Source organism: Rhinopithecus bieti, unplaced genomic scaffold, assembly GCF_001698545.2.
Source record: "Rhinopithecus bieti isolate Rb0 unplaced genomic scaffold, ASM169854v2 scaffold_47418, whole genome shotgun sequence".
NCBI classification, from domain to species: Eukaryota; Metazoa; Chordata; class Mammalia; order Primates; family Cercopithecidae; genus Rhinopithecus; species Rhinopithecus bieti.
The window spans coordinates 2839937-2852735 of record NW_016819951.1 but is presented as its reverse complement, the minus strand read 5'-3'; positions in this window follow the sequence as shown (position 1 = coordinate 2852735).

The following is a 12799-nucleotide window of genomic DNA, read 5'->3' as shown; positions in this document are numbered from 1 at the left end:
TTACCCGATTTTCCAGGTGTTGTGTGTCTCAGTTCCCCTGGCTAGGAAAAGGGATTCCCTTCCCCCTTGCGCTTCCCAGGTGAGGCAATGCCTCGCCCTGCTTCAGCTCTCGCTGGTCGGGCTGCAGCAGCTGACCAGCACCAATTGTCCGGCACTCCCCAGTGAGATGACCCCAGTACCTCAGTTGAAAATGCAGAAATCACCGGTCTTCTGTGTCGCTCACGCTGGGAGTTGGAGACTGGAGCTGTTCCTATTCGGCCATCTTGCTCCGCCCCCTCTGTTTGTTTGTTTTCTTGATAGCTTTTACACACTCTTACCTCTCATTGAGGGATCCAGCTGTCACTATATCTTAGCCTGGGGCAGAATTTATAACCCAGGCCTCTGCCAATGAGCACTAGCCACAGTGATTAGGGGTGGGCATGGTCCAGTGAATCCTAAGAGTTTTATGGGAATGTTAGGAAAACATCTTTCTTTTCCTTGAGATTTGAACTGTTGTCACCGTCTTGCCATCACATGTAGACTGAGAAGGAAAGTGACACCCTGAAGACAGCTCTCACAGTGAGAGATGGAAAGGAACTAGGTCCTGGTCACTTTGTTTGAACCCTGAATAAGCCTTGCCTAAAGACAGATTGGTCTTGGTCTTTTGAGTTGCATGATTCAATAACTTCCTTTTTGGCTTAAAATAGTTTGAGTTTCCCTTGATTCAAAATAAAATGTACTCTAGCTGATAGAGAACACCACAGAATTAAAAAGAAAAAAAAATCCTCATCTACTTTTGTCATGTGACCAGTTTTTCAATTGCTGCCTAGTAGAATCATATAAAATTGTGACACTAACATGATATTGTCAAGCACAAACACGAAAAGATCTGTAGGAGAATAGCTCATGACAACAAAAACACAATAAAAGGACATCTGCTGAATCACAAGCCCATTATTGCTTTTATCTTGTTGCTGCTTTGAGATACAACTTTAATATTTTATCCCTGTAGACCGAATATTTTTTTCACTGTGGCCAATTCTTGTCAACTTCATGAAGTCAATACAGTTACAATTTCCTCGTTGCAGTAGATCTTAAATAGTGCAATCTGTCCTGAGTGAAGCTATCCCTAATCCAGAGTTGTTCATTTGCAGAGTGTGGCTTGTGAGTATCCTCACCAAGACACATTTTCACGATCACAGATCTGTATAAAAATACATTTGCAGGGCTACATTGTAACTTTCATGGGCCCTAGACACTTTTGCCTTCATGAGCTCCTTCTAAAAGATTATATTTTATCACTACTTTGGTGTTAAGACAAATATAATCCAAGCTGGATTATATTGATTTTGTAATCTGATTTTAAAAGAAATTATCACATTTTCAGGGGCTCCTAAATGTGTCCTGGGTCATAGGCACTGTGTCCACTGTGCATAAGGGTATGTCTGTTCTGTATATTTACCAAGGCAACTTAATCAAGGCAATTTAGAATTAGCAGAGTCCCAAAGCCTGGAGTCTAAAACTTGTAAATGGCCCCTCTGTGCCTTTCGCACTGTCACCATTCAGCAGGAAGTTTCTCTCTTCTTGGTGTAATGACAGAACTGGATTCCACATGCCAGCTCCCACACTTTCCAGTTGTGTGAACCACGCTTTTCTTAGCCCCAGTGTCTCAAGTGTAAAATGGAGGTAACACAGCTGCTGTCTTCACAGAGTTGCAAGCTTGGAAGACAGAATGCATGAAAGAGTGCATAACATGGTGTCTGGTCCATAAGGAGTACTTAATCATAATACTAATAATGTCATGGTCTTTTGGATCATTCTACACAGAGGCAACATGGCATGGTGGCTGGGAGTGTGGGCTTTGGAATCAGATTGCCCAGGTTTGAATCTGGTCTCTGCCCCTAACTTGCAGAGTGACTTTAGGGAAATAACTTCATCTCTATCAGCCTGTTATCTCCTCTTTGAAGAGGGGACAATAATCTCTCTCCAGATGGCTCCTCTCAGGATAACAGATAAGGTACCTACAGTGCCTGGCACTTAATAAGTGGGAGATAATACTGCTATTTGTTTTATGTTTTTTATACTATGTAAAAACCACTTGTGGTTTCCCCACTTATTTAAGTGTGTTAAAAAATCTTTTAAAAACAATAATTGCTAACTTAAGGAAAAGCTGCCAGAACAGTACGAAAATGTCCTGAATCTCTTTCTCTTGGATTCCCTAATTGTTAAGGTGTTACATTGACTCCATCTCCCATGCTCTCTACACGTATTCACTATCATTTTTCTGAACCTTTTTGAGAGCAAGCTAGACATGATGTTCCATCATTCCTAAACATTCCAGTGTCTGTTTCCAGGAAACAAGGACATGCCCTTACAAAACCAGCATCCAGTCCTCCCAATTGGCACAACACAGATCCAATGCACAGATCCCTTTCAAATTTTGCCAGCTTTTCCTTTCTTGTCCAGGGATATGTTTTGCATTTAGTAGTTATCTTGCCATTTTGAACTTCTCTAATCTGGAACAGTTCCTCCATCTTTCCCGTATGTCACGTACTTAACAGTTTTAAAGAGGAAAGGCTTTTCATTCTGTAGAATGACCTTCCCTCTGGGTTCACCAGTATTTCCTCATGATCAAATTCTGGTCATATATTCTCAGCAGGAACACCCAGAAATGATGCTGTGCTCTTCTCTGCACATCATGAAAAGGAGGTGTGTGATGTTGCTTTTTCTCCTCACCGATGATGCTAACCTTGAAGGCCTGGTCAAATTACTGTCTACAGTTTTGCACTTTACATTCACCAATTTCCCTTTGTCATTGATTAGTATTTTATAGGGGAGATTTTTGATAATTACACCCAAATTCCATTTCTTATCAGATCTCCACTTACCAGCATGAACATCCATTGATGAATCCCACCTGAATCTACCACCTCTATTTCTCCATTTGTTATTTACCTATGTATGTTAGTATAGAATCATGAATTCTTATTTTATTGAATGAGTAATACTTTACTATCTTATTTATTTTGATGTTCAAAATCTTCTCTAATTGGCAACTGGGGGCTGCTTCAAGCTAGTTATTACATATTTTAATGCATTATTCATTGAGCATTTCCTTACATTCTGACACAAAATGATGTTTCATATTCATATTGCACTTTCCCTGCCCCAACCCTGGAACTAGCCATTTCTCTGAGAAGTACTTGGAGAATAGACGGTATTTAGAAACCAAGATCTGAGTGCTCAATGTGCTTGTAGCTACTGGGCTGTCATTGTTCCTTGGCTCTCGCAATAGACAGGGTTTGAAAATATTTGTATGTATTGACATATATATATAAACAGATATTTATAAGTACTATGTTCCTCTGTGTATAGATTTTATAAAACCATGAGTTTATACTGTCATTTACAATTCCAATCCAACACTACTGGGATTTTTCTAGCCTCATTCCTTCCACATTTGTAATTATCTTCTCTGGCATTGAGAAACTTGGCTCTCAGTACCCCTAATATAGTTACCTATAAAATTGTTCACCTGCCGTGCTGAATTTAAACCAGGAAGGAAAAAAAGAAATGGAAAATAAAAGGAAAGAGAAAGAAAAGTGGAAAGGGCAGGGATTTCCATTTTATTTAAAAATAAATGTTGAGTCAGACTTCTTAATTTAAACTGAATAAATCCTAATGTTCTGTGTGAAACTTGGGGGTAATTCTATCATTGGAATGTCTTGGAAATGTCTAGGTAAGAGAGGCATTCTTCACAAATACAAGTAATTATCTTAAGCAATCAAGTGAAAGAAAAATCTGATTCATGTCAGCCAATGTAGGAAAGACATTTTCATCAGTGTATATGCAGTTTCATATTATTCAGGAATTACTTTGAGAAAATCTGATTAATTTAAACACAGATAAACCTAATATGCCCAAGAGTACACTAAAGGCTCACTGAAGATGTTTTTTCAGCTAAGAGAATTTCTTTGATTTCTGAGAAGAGTCTCAACATCTTTAATTGTTATAGTTTTTGATCTTACATACATTCACTGTAGGTGTTATAAAAATTTATTGGGGCTGGGCACGGTGACTCATGCCTGTAATCCCAGCAATTTGAGAGGTTGAGGCGGGAAGATCACTTGAGGTCAGGAGTTCAATACCACCTGACCAACATGGTAAAACCCCGTCTCTACTAAAAGTACAAAAATTAGCTGGGTATGGTGGCACGTGCCTGTAGTTCTAGCTACTCGGGAGGCTGAGGCAGAAGAATTGCTTGAACACGGGAGGCAGAGGATGCAGTGAGCAGAAATCACGCCACTGCACTCCAGCAGGGGTGACAGAGTCAAACTCCATCTCAAACAAACAAACAAACAAACACCATTAATATTAGCACAACGATGTAATATTACTAAATCACTCAGAATTGGGTTGTATTGAAATGTCGACCTCAAGGCGACTTCCTTTCCATGAAGTTCCCTCTTTCCCTAGTGGAACTCGGGACTTTGCCACACCGTTGTACAGAATGGGCATTGTACATCTTCAGGGAACCATCGTGCACAGAAACTTTTATAGTTTCTAATATAAATGGTCCCCTCAACCTCAGGAGATGTGCAGAGCTCAACCTGCACAGCTTCACACAATGACCTTGACATTGACCATTATTCTGTCCTCTCAATGCCTTTGATAACTGTTGCACATGTCTTGCCTGTATGTCTTGCCTGTGGTGGTCCCAGATTGGGCCAATGCTGTGATTCAGGTGTGTCTGGTCCAAGCTTAGACACTTTGTAGAACAGACATAACCGAAACCTATTTACACAGCAACTGAGAAACATTCTGCCAGGAAACGTGCCTTAAGCGGAAGAGAAGCAAATAACATGATTCTCAAGGGACGGCTTGGGTCTTGCTTTGAAATGAATTATCTGTAACCTTAAGCCAGTAACTTTTGCTAACCTAACATTAAGAACATAAAAGTTTTATAATATTGAAATAATATATACATATTAAAATATTCAGAAAACACAGACATTTTAAGAAATATGTATTCAAGCAAATCTATTACCCAGAGAAAATCACTGCTAACATTTTGGCATATAGTCATCCAGGCTATTCTATTCATGTATATATACATTTGAGTGTCAGGGAATACATGGAGTAATTACAAATGGGATCACTTTATGTGTGTGTATATATATGTGTGTATATATATACGTGTATATGTGTATATATATGTGTGTGTATATATATAGTTTTCAGGTCTTTTGCACCTTTTAAAATTAATACAACTTGGAGATCTTGCATAACAATGCTACATACTGTTTCACAGCCTAATATTTTCACCTAAAATACTTTATCTTTCCATATTGATACAAGATTTCCATAATTTTTAGTGTTTTTTTATACTCATAATAATTTTTAATTGCTTTATAGTATTTCATTGTGGAGGTTAGTCTTAATTTATTTAACCAATTCCATTCAATGGACTTTAAAATTTCAATGTTATAAATAAACAATGGTATGGATATCATTCTGCATAAGATATAAATATGTCATTAAATAGATTTAATTTATAAATTATATGTTTAATGTATAATATAGCATGATAATAATATACATATTATACATGATGATGTTTATCTTATAGTTATTTATAACTGAAAAATTTTAAACAACTTATATGATTATATAATAAATATAATATTTATTTCTGCTCTCATATTTTCTTCTGTATTCAGTCCTAGAAGTAGGATTGCTGGATCAATAGCCCTACCATTCTATTATTCTAGTGGGCTTTCAGTGAATGTTTTCTGAGGATGTTAGGCCTTCAGAATAATAGGCTTTCCAAGGCAGAACTATCACATTGCAAACATGATCTGTGCTTCATTAATAAAGAAAGTCACGTGATAAAAAAGAAGAAAATCATTTTGGAGAAAACAGAAGAGTGATGTCTAATATCAAGCTTATAAAAATCTCTAGAAGATAAGCTTCTAAAAGTAGAGAAAAAAAGCAAAAAATAAAAAACGTAAAAGATAGCTAGTGGTTTTGTTTATATCTATACATTTTATAGAATCAGTAGTCTTCCATGTAGGTTTTACTACATATATAGAATAAAATATCAAGATTTAGCTGTGTTTTGTTCAAAGACCATGTTTCATTGTAATGTAACACTCCAAACAAACCAATTGTAAAAGATATTTTAATACAAAAGAAAAAAATGAAGAAAAAAACTGACTGGAAATTAGATGATATTAAAAAATCACTGTTAAATGCTTTCAAGTGTGAATAACAATATTGTGGTTATATGAAGAAAAAACAGTCACTATCTGTTAGAAACACATGCTGAAATGATATGACACCTGGGATTTATCTTAAAATAATTCAGCAGGGTGGTAGGGACACTTAGGGGAAAAGGCATAAAAATGAAACAGAAAGAGCTCTACATTCTCAACTGTTGAACTGGATAATGGAACGTAAGTGTTCATCACACTATTCTCTCTACTATTCTGTATGTTCAAAATTTTTCAAAACAAAAGTTTGAAAATACTGATGTAAACCCCACAAAGACAGGATTTCCACCTGTCTTGCTCACTCTCATGTCAGGCACAATAAAGAAATATTTGTCATTTGGAAGTGTTAGAAATATGTTATTCTGTGTTATGTTGTTTTTATCTTAGTTGCTTGTCATGCAAAAGTTTTAGGTATTCGTACCTCCTGGCAATTATAGCACAAGAGGGAGATCCCCATTGGTGAAGTATTCAAACACAGACAAAAAGACTAGTTGGGTGTTTATGTGAGATGAATGGATTAGGTAAAGAGTTGGAGTGGGTTAATGTTCTCTGTCAACTCCAGGGAGATCTGTTTAACTTAATGTTAGGAAATGTTTCTCTATCTAAATTTATATTTACGTTTTAGCATTCTGAATAGAGCTGAATGGAAAAAATAAAATTTTTTCTCATGTTGGGAGTCATCTTCTTTTTGCCCTGGGTTTTTTTTTTTTTCTTTAGTTCCACTGTCTGTTTAGATCTGTGAATGCAATCATGGATAATCCCAAAAACTCAACATGTTATTCTAAGTAATCAGATTTAAGTGAAAGTAAAGGTAAGCACCAAAAGAGTAGGAATCCCAATGTTGGGATAGGATTTCTCAGGTGTCATGGACAGCTTGTTTAGGATTTAAGGCAGTCTGCTGTACCATCAGCAACGGAAACAGATGGATCTCTTGCTGTTATACTGAACTTCCTTCTATGCCCATCATTCCATAGCCTCTGCTAACTCATTTGCTTTCCTCATGACCCCAAATTCTTTATGGCCTTTCTCTGGACATCTTTGTGTTTCTGTTTCTAAAAGTAACTAGCAACACCATCTCTGTATCTTAGTATTTCACATCATTTGAACCCTAAAGATGGGGTGCGGTAGAAAGTAAAAGAAAGAGAATGAAACTTATTAGTAACCATCATATCTGCCTACATCAAACTTTCTTTGTTTTTGTTTTTCTTAAGATAGGGTCTCACTCTGTTGCCCAGGCTAGAATGCAATGGCACTATTTCTGCTCAGTGCAACCGCCACTCTCCGGGTTCAAGTGATTCTCCTGCCTCAGCCTCTTGAGTAGCTGGGACTACAGGTGTGTCCCACCATGCCCAGCTAATTTTTGTATTTTTCGTAGAGACAGAATTTCACCATGTTGGCCAGACTGGTCTCAAACTCCTGACCTCAGGTGATCCACCTACCTCAGCCTCCCAAAGTGCTGAGATTACAGGCATGAGCCACTGCACCTGGCCTTTTTAACAGTTGGGTCTTGCTCTGTTGCCCAGACTGGAGAGCAGTGAGATGATGATAGGTCACTGCAGCCTTGAACTCCTGCCTACCTCAGCCTCCTGAGTAAGTGGAATTATAGGCCTGAGCCACAGCACATGGCAATGAATAAGGCTTTCATTGTAGCTCACCCTACAAGTTGCCAGCCTGCTATTGGTTGGCTACTCTTAGATGAACTGTCTATTTCCAATCCATGATTGGGATTATCTGGTCAACATGTAGTTTTGAATTCCTGCATAAGGAATACTTAGGGGTAGGGATTCCCTAGAAGGGACAGGTAGTAGGGCAGGCATTCCATCTTGCAAGCCCATTACATGTTGGCAATGAGAAAGGGGATAAAGAAGGGCGATGACTCAGGCATCAATGGCTGAGTTAACAATGTCAGACAGCAAACTATGTTTAACCAGAAGAAGCAAGTGCTGATATTTGGCCACTGAAGAAAGACACAAATTGCACTTAAAATATAATCTTAGATTTGAATCCCAGGTCTATGTCATACTGGCTGTACAATCTTAGAGAACATTATGTGTCTCTTGGGAAAAGTTTTGTCTCTCTGAACCCACAATCTCCTAGCGAAAGGGCATAAAGCTGCCTCATTTGCAGGGTAGGTGAAAGAGTCAGATGAGGTTATCTTAGTCCATTTGCATTATTATAACAAAATGCCAAGGACTGAGGAATTTACAAAGAATCGAAATTTGTTTCTCACAGTTCTAGAGGATGGAAGTACCAGATCAAGGCACTGGCATTGGTGTCTGGTGAGGGTTGCTCTCTGCTTTCAAGATGGCACCTTGATGCTGTGTCCTCAGTGGCCAAAGGCAGAAGGACAAGAGAGGAAAACTCTCTCTAAAGCCTCTTTTATAAGGGCATTCATGAGGGCTGCACTCTTATGACTCAATCACCTCCTAAAAGGGTCCAACTCTTAATACCACCACAACAGGGATTACATTTCAGCATGAATTTTGGAGAGGACACCACATTCAAACTGTAGCAGACATAATGAATGCAAAGTCCTCAGCATCACACCAGTTATGTAATAGGCACTTAATACATGATCTTGTTCTTATCACGCCAGTCCTTCTAATGCTACATGGGATCCCAGCCTTCTGAAGCTGAATCAGAATCCGAAATCCAGCAACATTCCAGGGAAAATTGTGAGTGGTGGGATTCTTGCCCTTTTACTATATATATTTAAAGGATTTAACTAATACAGAGGCTCTCCTTCTCCTTAAAAATGACTCCCCACCCCCAACCCTCTGCTGACTTATCAAGAAGTGAGCCATTATCAACAGATGAAGAGAGACTGCAAAAAGCCAGACCCCAGAATCTTCAGATCAGCTTGGATCTCCTGTGTTCTCTGCAATCCCTTTATCTCTAAGCATGTCTCTCTCTTTTTTATTGTTCCATTCCGCAAACACACACACACACACACCCTGTCCTCCTACCAAGCAAGAAGGGGAAAAAAGAGTTTTTTTAAAATAGGAGAAAAATAATGTTGCATGGGTCTGGGGAAGGGAAACCCTTGTTAAGATGGAGCCTACCCAGCAGCCTGTATCCTTTGGGCAACTAACTTAGGGGTTCCTATTTGGTAAGACTTTTTGGAATTTTTTTCTGAAAATAAGCATTTTGCCCTAGGAATGCTCTCGGTGATGTTGTTAGTAAAATATAGGGCTTTAAAATCAAGCAGATCTGGACTTAAATATTGTCTCACCTGTGTGTGACCTTGGGCAAGTTACTTCATCTCTCTGAGCCTCAGATTCCTCATCTGCATAATAGAACTAACAAGATCTATGGAGGCTCTGAGTATACTTAAATGAGAGCATACATGGACAGTTTCTAGTACAGTACCGGCAGGGGCTGAGAACTCAGGTCATATAGCTTTGGTTCTTCATCAAGCATTTTATCCACATTGCTTTTAAAGTAGTCTCTAAAAAATCCTTAAGTGACATTGGTTTTTAGAGTGGTCTCAGAATCCTCAGGTGATATTGTTATTAAAATATGAGGCTTTAGAATCAGACGGTCCTGGATTTCAAAGCTGGCTCTGCCACTTACTAGCTGGGTGACATGGGCAAAGTCATTTAAGCTCGGTGAGCTGTAGTTTCTTTGGCCATATTGTGGGGATGATCATACTTACCTCAAAAGGTTGCTAGAAGTAAATGATGCCGAAGGCATCACCTGGCAGATATTAAGGACTTGTCAGTGAACATACACAGAAAGAGCCTCTCTAAAATAAAAGATACATATTTAGGAATAGGCATTGCAATGGGAATATGCATGCCATAGTAAACGGTGTGTGTATTCAGGGAGGTAAAGGAAAACAAAGGGTTTTAAAGGAAAAATGAGGAGAATTACGTAATTGTTTTCAAATGACTCTCCTTGGCTACAGAGATCGATAACAAGAGTGACATCAGTCTGACATGGACAGGCAGTTGCTGGGCAGATGTCTCCACAGAAGCATTTTATTGTGCAAGGGTGTGATGGCCTTTGGTACGGTTACAGTTTTTGCAGTCTTTTGTGACAGTTTTTCTTATCAGGCACAGAAGTTTGAGGACCATCTCTTCACAGCCTTCCCTGGCTCTATTTGTCATGGCTTTTTGTTTGTTTGTTTGTTTTTTTAAACACAAGCGACTCCATTTTGATTCTCACAACTTTCGCAAGCTCAATAAAAAGCAATTCTGATGATGATGATGTTGATGAGGAGGAAGGTTGCAAAAATGATGCTCTGTTGATGCTTGCATAAAGAAACAACAGAATTTCATTTCTGGTTATTTCAAATTGTACTTGAAGGCAGGGGCAATGTTTTGCTTCCATTTTGTTTACTGCACATAATAGCTAGCATATAGTAGTTGCTCAATAAATATTTGATGTATGAATGGATGAATAAACGGTTGATAAATGAGAGCGTTGATGATAGAAAAAAAGTGATTTCACATACCAACAACTTTGGCTTGGGAATCAGACAAATAAGCATTTATATCTTGGCTTAGTCATTTCCTATGTAAACTTAGCTAAGTTACTTGATTTCTCTCTGTCTCAGATTTCCTACTTGTAAAATGAAAATAATAATAGAAACTACCTCAGAGACTGGAGTTAAGTGAGAGAAGTGTGTTAAGAGCTTGGTTCTGTACCTGAAATGCAACTTTGTGCTCAGTAAATGTTACTGTTAGGAAAAGGAAGGCACTTCATGGAAAGTTACTATTTAACTAGAACTAACCAGAAAAGAGGGGCTAATGCAACTCAGCTCACTTGAATTCATGCCATGTTTTCCTAATGTGCCAAAATATCCTCCCTAGTTGGAAGCGCACAAGTGTTTAGAAAGCCTAACCATCTTCTAACACTCATCAAGATGACAAAAATAAGTGGGGAGGACAATTACCATTTGTGAAGTGCCCATAACCCCCACTCAGTAATTCTGTCTCTCAATGTGCCATTGCAATTAAACATGCAAATAGCAGGTCTTTGGATTCTTATCATTTCTGGTAAGGATGAGCATTTTCAATCTGCTGCATTTGCATCCATTTAGATAATGATAATGAAACCAACAAATCCCTTCCATTCCACTCTGCCTTTCATTCAAAGATTGAGACCCAGAGGTGCTTTTAGAGACCACATTTATAGATTAATTCCGTCATTATGGAGCTGCAAGAATCCCTGGGGCAGCAAGAAGCACATATTAACTTTTGCCAGTGATGCTGCACAAACACCAGGTTAGGAGAGCAAATGGCAAATAACTCACCCAGTTGAAAATGTAAGGGAAATTTATGAAACCAGAAAGAAAAGAAAAGCCACAATGAGTAGTGCTGTTATTTAGTTACAGATTTCAAATAACAAAAAATCCTCAAGCTAATGTTACTTCCCCTCATACTCTGAACTTCATGGAGACATTATTTGGAGAATGACTCAACAGGAAGGGAGAAGAAGGCACCTCACTTGTTACCACCCACATCCCTCTTGTAATGAGATAATTCCACAATAGACAAAAGAGTGAATGAACTAAGCTCCAGGCGTGCATTGCATGCTAGTTAGGTCCAAATCCTTCTGAGCACTGATATTTTGGGCACCCCCCTCCCCTTCAGGACTGAAACAAGACTATCATGCAGACCTCATCTTTCAGGGACATTCCTGCCTACTCATTCCTTTCAAAAGCCCCCATTCCCCTTGGTTTTGTTTGTTTATTTGGTTGGTTTGTTGTTTATGTCATGCAGCAGGAGAAAGGGAGATCTTAATTTTGAGGAGATTGAATTATGTCGGTGATTTGTATCCCCATTATTACATCCTACATTCCTTTGGGAATATGATGAAGGCTATGGACCAGCTACCCAGATAAATGTATGCACAAGTATACACACAGAGATTCAGTCACAATTTTGCATTCATTTTAGAGGAAATTCATTGAACTCCTACAGTTTATCTCTGCATCTTGGGTGAAAAACACCTCAATGAATGAATTTCTAAGATTGTATCTCTGTCTGTCATTCATTTCTTCACTCATTCAGCATATATGGAGCCATTGGGTTCCAAGCCCCATGCTAGGTACTGGGATTACAAAGGTAAATAAAGCATTGCCTCTGCTTTTGTTGCATTCACTGCCTAATAGAGGAGATGGATGTTTAAATTTATCATTTCATTAATGGTTGATAACTGCCTGAATAGAAGCATAAAAATATACCAAAGATATATAAAAAAAGCCATGGCCAGGTCTGGCTCAGGAAGTCACAGAAGGTAGTACAAAGGAAGTGATATTTGACCGTGGTGTTCAGGGTGTATAAACCCACTAAGTGGGTGGAGACCATGACAACATTTCTGGCAGCGGAGACAGCAGGGACAGCAGGGACAAAAGCTTGAAGTTGTGAAAAACCCTGGCATGAGCAATGCAAGGGTTTGTTGTGGTAAACACACTGAGTATATAGGGAGAGGCATGCTGGGAGAAAAGCAAAGTTTTCTAAGTCATGTGTACATGAAGTTTGGACTTTATCATGTGGGTAAGGGGGAGCTGCTGAAGGATTTTAAGCATGGAAGAGAAACAA